Here is a 14239-nt window from a genome sequence, read left to right as displayed (position 1 = left end):
CTGATGTCTTAGGGCAATAGATCTTATAATAATAATAGACCGACAAGCATTTCCATGACTAATCCCTCATTTTTCTAATGTCACTGGTTACTTTTTAATGTTACTGACTTCCTACTAAGTCACGCCCTTTCGTCTGAAACGGAAGATGTGTGTACTGAGGAGTTCCATGTGACAAAGCTGTTGCCAGGTGGCAGGCGCTGTTTCCCCTGATCTGCTGTGGCTAGCTGGATGTGATTAGTAGGATATATGCCAGTTCCTGGTTAATCCTCCCAAGGACATTTTCCATTAAAAAGACTAGATGAATAACACACATTTTCCATTAAAAAAGACTAGATGAATAACACACAGATGCTATCAATCTGTGGGCTGGAAGAAGTACTGTAGTACTTTATATTTTTATATATTTTTATCTTTATTTTTTTTTCTGTTGTGTGTAATTGTTGAGTTGTGTGTAAATTATTTTTCTGTCATGAGTTTTGCAGTCTCCCATGCTGCCGACCATCATTTCACTGCACTGTACATTGTACCTTGGCATGTGACAAATAAAAACTTTGAACTTTGAACTTTAGTATACTTGGCTTTCGTCAGACTGCACAAGTTACCTTGTGCTAGGGCTCGAATAGTGTTATGCTCACACTGGTCTGGGAGTGTTGTTAGCCTAGTCTGACACTGTTGCTCCTTAAATTGAATGGATACACTTATGTTCTATAGTGCTGGAAGTTTCTCTGGAAAAGACTGTCTGCTAAATGCATGCAATGTAACGAAATTATGTCCCAAGTAGCTCAGTGGTGAAAGTGTTCACTTTGAACACTGGTTGATCTGTACAAATCAGGATGAATCCCAGCCATGTTATCTGCCTGCAATGGCTGGGAACCCACAGTTTGGCAGAACAAAAAACGGCCTCATTATGCCAGGAATATGATGTCGGTGGAGTACCGTCTGTTAGTCTATGAGTGCTCGTTCTGCTGTAGTGCGCTGTTCGATGCGAAGAGTGGAAATTTGCTGTTGGCTGTGTGCAAGTGCAACATTCACCTCACCTCAGCACTCATGAGTACAATGGTTGTTGCTATGAGACAAGCTCACTACACAATTGGCGATTCAAAAACAGTGTTGCTTAAAGGGGAAAAGACAAAAAAAAAAAACCCAAAACAAGTGGGCTAGAGTGTTATTACCCACAAAACAATCAAATAATACTGAAAGGGCTTTGTGGCCCCACCATGGGAGGAAGTACAGTGTTATATCAAACCCTAACCAAATCAAACGCCTGCACAGGAAATCGGTATGATTGGTTCAGATTGCAGAGTTGCTAACATATAATAGCCCTCCTCCATTTTGTAGTTCACTAAGCCTCATCCTGCCGTCACAACAAACAGGACCACCCATGGGCCCCCCCGTGGGTCCTGTATAGCGCTGGGTGGCTCCTGAGTGGGGCAGTCGGTAAGAGCAACCTCTCCGAAGGCCAAGACCCACGAAACGCACTTGTGAGCCCGGGCTGCATCGATAGCTAGCAACAGCTGAGAGGTAACGGTTTTACATTACATTACTGTCATTCAGCAGACTTTTGTCCAGAGCCAATTACACAGTGCAGCTAATGAAATGGCATGAGAGGTTATGCCAACAGGACACCACTAACCACATATGAACAAGCGTCAGTGCCAAATATAGATTGCAAACGCGTGCCTGGATTGACATGCAATAGCTTCAATGCGGTATACAGAGCCTAGGGATTATACCATGCTATATACCAACGCTATATACTATCCTAACTTTATTCACAAACCTCTGCACTGCTCTTAAGCACTCTCAGGGCATCTATAGGTCATTCAGTTGATGTTGGAGAAGTAGGTAGATACCGTCACTTCTTGCTGTGCATTGTGGGACTTGAGGTATGAACCATGGGCACCCAACACACAACAATCTGTACCAAACTGGAATGGAAAATGATAGGAAAGCAAAACACAACAATGAATCTCTGAAAATATATAATTAATAAAGACAACTCTTGTTGATATGAGCTATGTGTCTATGCATAAAAAGGTTTACTCTTGTCTTGCACCTCCTTTCTGTCTGTCTTACTTTTATAACCAGTTCACCTATTAAGTTAGCAATCATCATTTATGCAGGCTTAACCTGGGAATGCAGTTCAACATCAGTCTTGTGTCTGCCAGACTTACATTTACATTTATTCATTTGGCAGATGCTTTTATCTAAAGTGACTTACAAGTGAGGCAGTGTACAATACAAGCAAAAAGCCACAACTGTGATTACACACACACACACACACACACACTGCACACTTTGAAGGGTGAAGGGATGGTTTCCTTCACCAACATCAGAACTGTTATTTAACACTTCCTATGAATCTGAAACATTTGTGGGTTCGCCACCACAAATTGTCAAAACAATTGAATTCATTTATCAAAAAATGAGAACAAGTAATTACATGGGGATAGAAAATTTGCATTTTCAATAACATCCTTGGTGATACCATTTGTCTCATTACCTTTGAAAGGAAACTATGCCATTTTTGAAACCATTTTTTTCCCGGTATGACTCATTTTAATTGCTCAGCATCATATTCGTACATATATAACTTTATCTCTCTCAGGCTTTGAGTAACAGTCACATGACAGCTCAGCTTCACCTCATTTCTGCGTTGGGATGGGTGAAATCAGAAACTCTGATAGAGACTGAAGTCAGCGTGGCCTGTCAGAACCTGCCCTTCTTTCCTGTCACATCGCTTTGAGACCCTGCCACTTCTGAGAACCTGCTAAACCAGCACATTTCCTGAAATGAAATACAGGCCACTCTCACGTACAGCACATGCACATGCACACACACATACACACACGTACACACACACACACACGCACATGCACACACGCGCACACACACAGGCATGCACACATGTCGGTACGCGCATTCACACACACTCACATGCCCATCCGCACATACAAAATAGTCAGTGCTCCTGTCCTCCTGCCATTCCTCGATATGATGTACTCAGTTCCTTTCCTACAGTGATTGCACTTATTAAAATATCATTTTGTGCATCAGAATGAATTTTTGTCAAATTACAAGCTCAGAAATGAAGCCTAGGGGTTCATACACTACAAGAATCCACAGCTTTTGACCTTTTAAGTTTCAGTCAACCCACACATACAGTGAGTGACTTTATAACTGTGCTCATATTTTCCTCCTTCAGGGCACAACACACAGAAGTCCCATATTGGTGCACAGAATCACAAATAAGGAAAACTGTCTTTGGCTACCACTGTTGTTGTTTTGCCTGGTGCTGCTGAGGATATGATGATTTCATTTTCAAAGAAAAACAACCCGTCAATTAAATAACACCTTATCCAACCTGTAGCGAATGTGAAGGACGTGAGATGCAGTCTACGGCCCACGCTGTGTGTATATATTTTCACGTCCCACGCAAGCAGACAAGTACATCTTGTACACCAAGGTGATTTTTTGCCGCTCCGTGGCTTCAAGCACAGACAAAACTGTGCCTGGTGCATTTCTGCCTCGTTACTCCTCCGCCTCTGAGAGTAGGCCACCTGGCTACTGTACAAATCCCTGGTCAGTCACATGCCCAGTTGGACGTTTCCTCTCTTTCTGTGCCGTCACCTAACAAGATCCAGAGACAAGCACTTTCATCTTAACTTTTACTCCTAATAAATGCATGTGCTGGGAACTGCGGTGGCATTATGCGCTTAACAGACTAAGCACTTAACAGGAGCCCCTCTGTGGCAAGTCCCCACCCACTACCTCTATCTATAGATGTCAAGCAAAAAGACCAAGGGACGGACCATGAAATGATCATGTCGCCTACCTTGGTTTTCATCACTTTGTATCCAGCACAATAACCTGGTGTCAGGTGCATTCAGATATTAAAAATGCTTGCTACAAGGCTTACTGCAGCATAAGGAAACTTGATCATAAGATTTGGTGAGACTCTGTAAATGTTCTTTTAAGATAAACTGCTTTACAGACAATGGAGCCCAGCTTCTTAGGAAGGCTCATTTACATGTCTGCAGGACAGTCAGGTCACACGCAAATATTTAATCCCTACATTAGTCACTACTTTTCTTGTGGTAGGAGAGTGATTACATTTATCAGTCTCTTTGTTCAGGAAGTGTGGGTGGACCATCACGGTTGGTCCTGTAAATTGTAAAGACACACCCTCTTGGTACCAATTCTTGGTATTTTCCCTGCCCTGTAGTACCTGATGTATTTGCACATCGCGATCATAATATAGTCTTCTCAAAAATGTCATTGGAAATCTGTCTGAAATCATGAAATCACGAAATCTCACGCGATGAAATTTATACAGCATCAATACTTTAGAGTGGGAATCTACGGGGTTGCGGTCTGTGAGACAGACTGTCCTTGATCATTTGGAACTTTTTTATGCAACAATATGTACCTTTTTGCTGATTTCTCTTACAAAGGTGGATTTCAAATCAAAAAGAGATAAGTAACCATTTATCACAACATCATATCTACAGGAAGAAAGCACCGATTTCCTTTCGTGACACTTTTATGACGTCAGTTTTTGAGAAGACAGCTTGTTCTTGGTGTGCTCCTTCCTGCAGCTTTCCTGCAGCAGACAGGAAAACGTCGTGAAAGTCCCCTTTATTTGTGAATAAACATCTGATAGCATCAATCACACAAAAAAGTTGCATGCAACATTGTACAAGCATTTAATAATAAGCATACAGGATAACACACGCCGTGTCAGATATAATTAATGATACATAAAATGTAAATAGCAGTGTCATTATTTACAGATACTGTAGCTGAGGTAAGACACTTTGTAAACACAATGGAATAATTGTATCCGTAAGGAAGCAAACAAGGTCTCACCATGTGACTTCCATCCCTGTCACTTCTTGACATATCCAGAGAAACCTGTATGACAGAGTATGGTACACTGCCAACCCTGTGATTCAGTTCTGCCTACCTGCTCCGTCCCATAAAATGTCCTCTCCCTTCAGTGAAAGTGCGATCCAGTGAAACCAAATAAGGCTGAGATCACAAGACTCAACCTTGCTTTGTATGCTTTGAGTGCCATGCTTGTGCCACATTTGCATGGTAAAATGGGCCACATAGTACAGTACGTGATTAAAAAGCAACTTCCATTCTGTTCAAAGTCCATTCTATTCCAAGCCCATTCTATTCAAATTCTCGAATGTCATGCAAGTGACTGCACAGATTCACAGTTAACCAGTGTCTGTAACCCAGTTAAATATGAAACCGTTAATCCTCAGTTTCTCTGTGGACTTTGGGTGTGTGCTTTAGTTGGAAAGGTCCGATACAGTACCAAAGGCTATACTTACAACTAAGGTGCAATATGCAACTATAATGTCAGAGGATATGTGTTAAATAATGAGGAGGAGATTAAGCAGTTTTTATCAAGTCAAGACGCTGTCTTTCACAAGAAAGAGTTTTTCAAGTCCCTACATCTTTACTCCCAATTCAAGAGGCCTCCTCCTCCTCCCTGCTTAGGGGTGCACTGTACCCCCAGACGGACCTCAGTGCACCCCAGGTTGTCTCCTTATATCCCAAAGTCTGGACAGTATTTATGACTTTTTGTGCCCCTCCGTGGATTGCAGTCACACCCCTCTGTATTTTCCCCTGCCGCCGGGCCTGCTCCTCCTTGTCCACATTCTGGTTTCTATTGCAGCTTGGTCCTTAGATCTCCCAGCTTTTCTCCTCTTCATCTTGCTCCTCCTCCTCCTCCTCCTCCTCCTCCTTTTCCTCCTGCTTCTCCTCTTCCTCTCCTCATGATGTCTCTGTCCATCTCTTTACTTTCCGGTGGCGGGAATGGGGTAACACAGCTCCTTCCTCTCCTCCTCCTGCACACATTCTCTCACGGGACCCCCCACCACAGGGACCCCCTCCCAGACCTCGCCTCCTTCCTCATACGACTCCTGCTGGGGGGTGCTTATGAAGGCCTCCTCCTCTTCAGGGTCCTTCTCTGCCTCCCTCCTGTCCTCTGCCTCTCTCCTCCTCTCGGGCGTGTTGGCACCAAGGATCACAGTCCCAGGCGAGTAGATGAATATCGATCCTGAAGGCAAACAAGGCACAAGTGTGGGTGAAGTACAGTAAATACACATCCAGACACATGAAACACGCAGCTGAAAAGCATACAAAACCTTATGTAATGGCTTCAGAGAGGAATCATAATAGTAGGCCTTCTTGTCCTTTTGGCTGAATGGACAAAAATTCCCATAGACACACTCCAAAATCTTGTGGAAAGCCTTCCCAGAAGAGTGGAGGCTGTTATAGCTGCAAAGGGGCAGGGTTGGGGGGGGGGCAACTCCATATTAATGCCCATGGCTTTGGAATGGGATGACCAATAAGCTCATATAGGTGTGATGGTCAGGTGTCCACATACTTTTGGCCATATAGTGCATATTTATATATATGTACGCTATTTATGTATACACTGTATATATATGTAATTATCGTTGAGGTTAATAATGAAATAAGCGTCATCTTCCTTCAAGACAGCATAATCACAATTATATATAGACAGCATTTTAAATATGAAGGAATGCTGTGAGTTTGTAGAAACAGTGGCAAAATAACGAAATAAATGTGCCAGAGTTCCTTTCCCATGCCTCAGCAGTGTGTGCGTGTTTCCGATTTTCCTCTGCTGCCTCAACCCCTCACACATGTTTACATACTGCACTATCATGGCAATCACAGCACATCCTGGCAAAAACACTCCAAAGCAATCATTGTGTTTCTAAAAGGAAACTCTGCCCAGTACAGGGGAAATGAGGAAATGGGATCAAATGACTTGGTTTCAGATACCGTACAGCAAAATACACGAGAAAGACAAAAGTATTTGGCCACACCTGTTTTTCAGGGTTTGGGTTAGGCCCCTTATCTCCAGTGAAGGGCAATCTTAATGCTTCAGCATACCAAGACATTTTGGACAATGCTATGCTTCCAACGGGCGGCAGTGTAGCATAGTGGTTAAGGAGCAGGACTCGTAACCGAAAGGTTGCCGGTTCGATCCCCGCTGGTACACTGCTGTTGTACCCTTGGGCAAGGTACTTAACCCACAATTGCCTCAGTAAATATCCAGCTGTATAAATGGGTAACATTGTAAAGAACTGTAACCTATGTACGTCGCTTTGGATAAAAGCGTCTGCTAAATGAATAAATGTAAATGTAAACTTTGTGGCAACAGTTTGGGGAAGGCCCTTTTCTATTCCAACATGGCTGTGACCCAGTGCACAAAGCAAGGACTATAAAGACATGGTTTGATGAGTTCAGTGTGGAAGAACTTGACTGGCCTGCACAGAGCCCTGACCTCAACCCCATCGAGCACCTTTAGGATGAACTAGAACGGAGATTGCAAGCCAGGCCTTCTCGTCCAACATCAGTGCCTGACCTCATAAATGCTCTACAGAATGAATGGGCAAAAACACTCCAAAATCTTGTGGAAAGCCTTCCAAGAAGAGTGGAAGCTGTTATAGCTGCAAAAGGGGGACCAACTCCATATTAAAGTATATGTATTTGAATACAATGTCATTACAATGTAATGGTCAGGCGTCCTAATACTTTAGTCCATATAGTGTATCTCCCTGCTTCAGACTTCACATAGTACAACTGTAGGCCCAACGGGAACTGCTTTTTGCCAATAAGAAAATAGGTTTGTGCATTTGGATTTCATTGCCATTTAGATTTAAGTGCTGCCGTGGTGGTGATAATCTGGTGAAAGGTGCATATGTGCACAGGAGCATTGCATCATCTGTTAACAGACAGACTGTTTGTTACCCATGTCAGTTACATTTAGTTATTTGGCAGACACTCTTATCCAGAGCAATTTATGAAGAAAAAGTACTAAAGCACTTATAATATGAGCACATGGTAATGTCATCCTCATATACTGATAGATATTTCCTGAAAAGCAGCAGAGTCTAAGCCCCGGGACAGTGCTGGAGTGCTGGAGAAGATTCTGGTTTTTGTTGCAGCCAAGCTCTTAATCCCATAATTTCATTGCCTTCCTCTGCTCTACGATTTTGTGTGACACAGTGGTGCTGGATAAGAGCGTCTGCTAAATGAAAGTACTGAAATGTAATGTAATATCAGCCCTCTAATGACTGTTCTGCTCAAAGTGTGGGTGCAGCGCTAGTGTAGGGTGCAGTTCACTTGCTCTTACCCACAGTGTTGTTGACATTCTCTCTTCCTCCAGTGTGGTCCACAGTGCCCTGCTGCACGCCCCCGGGGCCTAGCTCCGTCCCCCCCAAAGCGGGGGTGCCCAGGGGGCGGAGCACCTCCATACCATTCCCCGCCTCAGAGACCAGGCGCTGCCTGCACTGCTCGATGGATTGAGCAACACCTTGCTGCACCTTCTTGTCCTCCTGTATAAAAAACCCAACTCGTTATCCCAACACACACAGCCAAGGGAGAGAAGAGCATGTCTCCTCACGCTGAGTGGTCACTCCATGACATTACGTTATTGCCATTTAGCAGACAATCTTTCTTGGGGCGACTTACACAGGTTACAGTTTTTTTTCATGTTAGCCTTGTACAGCTGGACATTTACTGAGGCAATTGTGGATTAAGTACCTTCTCCAAGCAGTGCCCCAGCGGGGAATTGAACTGGCAACCTTGGTCATGAGCCCTGCTCCTTACCACTATGCTACACTGCTGCCTACTTCAACAGCTGAAATTCTTTCAGCCAAGTTGCACTGAGTGACTGAGAAGGTGTGTGTGCCCAAGACAACAGTCTGAGCCTCATCATATCATACAGTTTCAACAATAACAAATATTTCTTAAGTGAAGTTGAAAACCTGAAATGTTGAAAAATGTGTTTGCTAGGTTCAGGAAGGGTAGGTACTTACATTCCCCACAAAAACCAGACCTATGAAGAAGAAAAGAAAAAAAAACATGCTCATTTCATTGTGCTGCTGCCCCCTGTCTAATGTGACCTGTAATATCACATTGTGCATCGTGTATGTCCCTGCCCATGACATTCCTTCCTTCGTACTTTTACCACGTGTCTCCTATACTTTCCCCCACAAAAAGCCATACAAGACATAATAGTCACATTTTTGCACAGACAGCCAACATTTAGTCACTGCTGATACTATTTAAGGTTTACTATTAAACACTGTCTTGTGATTTACATTACAGAGCACTTACATTAGTTATGAATTTGTTATTAGCAGATTGTCCGTTACAGTACAGGATTTAGGTAGTTAGATCTCTCTTATGTCATGTGTTTTGTGCTTGTTTCATCAAGGGCATGAATAAAAGTGAAGCTACTGGGGCAAAAAAAAAAAAAATATATATATATATATATATATATATATATATATATATATATATATTACTACTGCTACCACTGCCACTACAACCACCACTAATATTAATGACAAATACAATTTACAATTTGGCATTTCATAATGAGCATATACTTGAGATGAATGTGATGTTCTTAAGTGTTGCTCCTTGCGGAGTGCTGGGGTCTGACTGCCTCTGAACTCACTCTTCCACTGCTGTGCGAGTCGGAGCACCAGGGCCTTGTGACACTTGGTAACACACAGGACCACGGCAACAACCAGGAGCACAAACAGCACAAGTAGGGCCCAGGAGGGCATCTCTGCCCGGGGCTCCGCATGAACAGGGGATCCTGAGCCGCCTGAGTCTGTATGTGGAACGGAGGTGGATGCAAAGGCTGAGAGAGGAACAGATGTGGGAGAGAATGAAGCTGGAGCTATCAGAACAAGAGTGTGACAGGCAAAGTGGGAGCCGTGAGAGAGGAGTGACAGGCAAAGTGGGAGCCGTGAGAGAGGAGTGACAGGCAAAGTGGGAGAGAGAGGAGTGACAGGCAAAGCAGGAGCCGTGAGAGAGGAGTGACAGGCAAAGTGGGAGAGAGAGGAGTGACAGGCAAAGCAGGAGCCGTGAGAGAGGAGTGACAGGCAAAGTGGGAGAGAGAGGAGTGACAGGCAAAATGGGAGCCGTGAGAGAGGAGTGACAGGCAAAGTGGGAGAGAGAGGAGTGACAGGCAAAGTGGGAGAGAGAGGAGTGACAGGCAAAGCAGGAGCCGTGAGAGAGGAGTGACAGGCAAAGTGGGAGAGAGAGGAGTGACAGGCAAAGTGGGAGAGAGAGGGGAACACCATTGTTAAGATTTTTTTTAAAAAATACATTGAACATGGAAATACAGATCAATTAGCAAAGTTATATAATATATAACATATAATATATAATATATAATACATACATAATAAAATACATATGTTTTACATGATGCTATGTTCTAGTGGACAAATATGGTATTGCGCTTCTGTATTGAACATTTGTGTGACCATTAATATTCCAGGTTAAACTGTAGCTATGATTCAAACATCCAGGACCCCAAAATTAACTGTAATTATTAATATTAATATTTTAATTTAAAATAATTTAATTAATATTAATTATCAACATTATGTATTGTAATTATTATCCAAAAATTCATTGTAATTATTAAGAAAGCAATACTGTTCCATGCTTTGTCCACATCTCTTTTTTGTCACTATCTTCTTGGATCACAATGTGAAATCCAACCCTTATAATTACCTACCTAGCTAACTATTACACAAGCAATCTAGCTAGGTAAATTCACTTTTGAAATTCGTAAGCATTGTTTGATTTTTTTTGTCAAAAAAGTTAGTTTCATCTAGTTTTTACATCCTTGTCTACAATGAATTTTCAGGTCATGGAAATTTGTATCATAGTGAATAGCATAATTGTACTGCTGAGAGCCTGGCCCCTATTTACAAGGTGCAAAAACCCAACTCAGTATTTCAGCATAGAACAAATGTACACTAAACCTCAGTTTTACCGGTCTTGGTAAATTTTTCCAAGAAGTCAAGTCTGTTACTGTTAACTTGGAACCCAAGTGGAACTTTGGGTTTCCATCTTGCTGGTATCAAATGTTGCAGCAATCAGTATTTCAGAAGCAGAACAACCACACAAATGGCTCTATGGGGTTACAATTATTGGAAAATTCAGAACACCGTTTTTGGACTGATGCCCATCTCAACATGCTATATTAACATTAACAACACCACATTATTGTGAGCAAAACAGTGTCTTTTAAATGCTTAAAGTTTGCTTTACAACAGAAATCTGGAGAAGTGAATAGGTTCTATTGCTGTTCATTTGGCCAGATGTGATAATGCTCATTTGCGGTTTTCAGTTCATACAGTCATCTTTGGGAATGTGACACATTTTACTCAATTTAAATACCAAACTTGATTTGGACACACCCTTTTGTTATTAGGGTCAAGGCTTTTTGTGGTTGCAATTGCATTTGTGTTTGACAGTGTTGCATTTAGCATTTGATTGCCTGTGATGTTTCCAAAATTAGGCAAAGAAAAGGTATGAATGTGATATAAACTGGATATTACATTACTTCGTTCCATCACATGGAAAATATCACACAGCATCCTGACATTATGGACGGAAATACAGCTGATGAATTTCATACATTGACACCCCCCAAAAAGTGCTCAGTCAGTGTGATGTGATGAGCCGTACTCAGCTCTGTTCTGGCTCTTACAGTAGCAGTGCAGTATAGAGGTAGACCTTTATTTGCCCTAGTGTTTTAGCTTAAAGCAACCAATCATGCAGAAATTAAAAGTTAGTAAAAAACTCTCAAAGCCAACTGTTCCTGACAGTCCCAACTTTGAAACAGGAGCTTAGATTTACAGTTTGCATTCTTACAGGTGTGTAGAAGAATAGACAGAACTAAGCATAACCTTCTGCACACACTAGTCTTTGCAACTCTCATTTAACTAGAGTATCAAGGAAGTAATACATACACAATATATAGAGAAGAAGCTGGAGACCACCTGTGTGCAATCCAGACTGTAAAACGAGGGTGTGGATCAGTCATCTAAGACCACATAACCCACAAAAAGTATGCAAAAAACAAAAATTCATGCAGTAATATATTAATACATGAAACAGCAGTATAGTTTCAAGATCACAAATCAGTGCAAGATCAAATGTGTAATTATATATAGAATGGTATATTACATATATACACGTATGTGTAAAAAATCAGCATTAAAAAAGGAAAAAAGACATAATTTATTTCTTAATGGGAATAATAAATCTAATAATGTGTGGAAGAAACAACTGAGAATCCATCTTAAAAGCTAGCGTACAAGGTCTTATCTGGGAAGTTAACTACAGCATTATTTCCTTAAGGCAAGAACATGGCCTGTTAGGAGGGGAATGAAAGCCCATTGCCCCTCCTCCGTTCTTTGCTTGTTGCTTCAGATGAGGCAGGAGCCCCTTTGGAGTCACTTGGGAAATTGTCATCAGCTGCAGTCAAATCAGAAAGGTAAAGAAAGATCCCTGGATCCTGGACCAGGTCTTGTCTGGGTCTCATTGGCCCATTTTTGTAACTCGTTTTGTTGGTAGTCCGAAGTGTTCCCTTTGCGCTTCCTGATTCTGATGACTTTTAGACCTTCCTCACATATTTTAACCATGCGTTTGCTCACCCCATGAATTTTAGGGAATGTCGTCAACAACATTTTCTACCAGCATTTCCTCCCGTGTTTTTGTTTCGTTTGTGGTTTCTCACAGAGGGTCCACCGAAGAAGTGACACCTCCAATTCCTTCTTTCCCTTCCTTTCAATCTTTGCTTTCAGATTTTCCATGGAATTGCAGTGATTATCCAAAGTATGTGGTGTTGGATATAATACACTCATGGCATCAGCCATTGAGAATTCAAAAAGCCTCAGTGCAACTTGTGTTCAATCTGTTCATTTCTAGACAAGATGTCATTCTTATCAAGAGCAAAAACTGAGGATGCTTGGATGAAAGGCAAAACAGAAAAAGGAAAATATCCACACACCTGACCAAACTCTCTACAGGTATGTAGAGAAAAGATCATTCTAATGGTGATAAATAAAATTTCCACACTGTGGTCTTTACCAATCTCAGTTTATTAGCTGAGCTTTTTTGTCAGTGGACTTTCGTTAGAGTATCAACCATGTATTATAATACATACACACAATATACCAAAAGAGGCTGAGCCCACCCGTGTACAATCAGTAGGACAACACGTGATTGTGGATCTTCATCTAAGGCTACATCCCATATGAAAATGAAATATATAGTAATAAACTGAAAAATATGTTGTTCAACCCAAGAATATATTGAAAACATAATTAAATATATGAATACAAATCAAAACTACATTGCAATATACCAAAACTGGGATGGCTCACAAAATAAAGTATCCAGGAAAGAAGAAATAAAAATTAATGCATTGAAATACCAATACATAAAACAGTAGTATATGATAAGATCTCTGCAAGGGCAATTGTATAAATTGTACAATTCTATACAGAGTGGTAACATACACACACACATTTGGAAAAAACAATCTGCATTAAAAAGGGGGAAAAATCCTGTCTGTTTTATCTGTTTTATTCCTTAATGAGTATCTAATAGTGTGCGTAAGGAACAACTAGAAATGCATAAGAAGCCAGTGCAAACCTGTTATTACTCATCTCTACAGGAAAGTTTTCCCCTACGCAGCTGTGCAGAGTTTGGTCGGGTGTGCAGATTTTTTTGCTTCCTAGTAAGTCTTCCACCAGGTACCGCCACTTTTGCAATTAGAATGACATCTTTTTAACACTTTTTAATGCTTAGCAACTCTATTTCGGAATTGGCAATGACACATTAGGGTAATCTCACCACAGCAACCTCTGCTTTCATACAGGTACACTAAAGTGACACAATCCTCCAATGAACTTGCGCACACATCCAATGGCTATTTTTCACACAAGTGACAGAATGCGCCACAATGACATGGACACAGCATCTGGAGGACAGGTTAGAGAAGGTCTTGAGAGAAAGAGGAAACCAAGGAAGAAACAAAAACAAGGAAGAAACAAAAACAAGGAAGAAACAAAAAGGAAGACATACGGTCATAAAAATGTTTCAGGATATTCCTGAAATGAACAGGTTGATGAAGCAGGCACTTAAAATGTAGGAGGAGGGTACAAAAACCATTAAAACTGGCAAACATAAAAGGGACACTATCTACCACCAACAAAACCAAGTTTACAGATGGACCAATGAGAACCTGATAAGACTTCATCCAGGATCCAGGGATCTTTATGTTACAGATTTGACCGCAGCTGATGATTCTGCAAAAGCAGAAGCAAAAAAAACAAAAAACAAAAACAACAACACAAAACAAGACAAA

The sequence above is a fragment of the Megalops cyprinoides genome, chromosome 7, assembly GCF_013368585.1.
Source record: "Megalops cyprinoides isolate fMegCyp1 chromosome 7, fMegCyp1.pri, whole genome shotgun sequence".
Lineage (NCBI taxonomy): Eukaryota > Metazoa > Chordata > Actinopteri > Elopiformes > Megalopidae > Megalops > Megalops cyprinoides.
The sequence above is the reverse complement of the archived record's forward strand: the minus strand, read 5'-3'. Positions refer to the sequence as shown.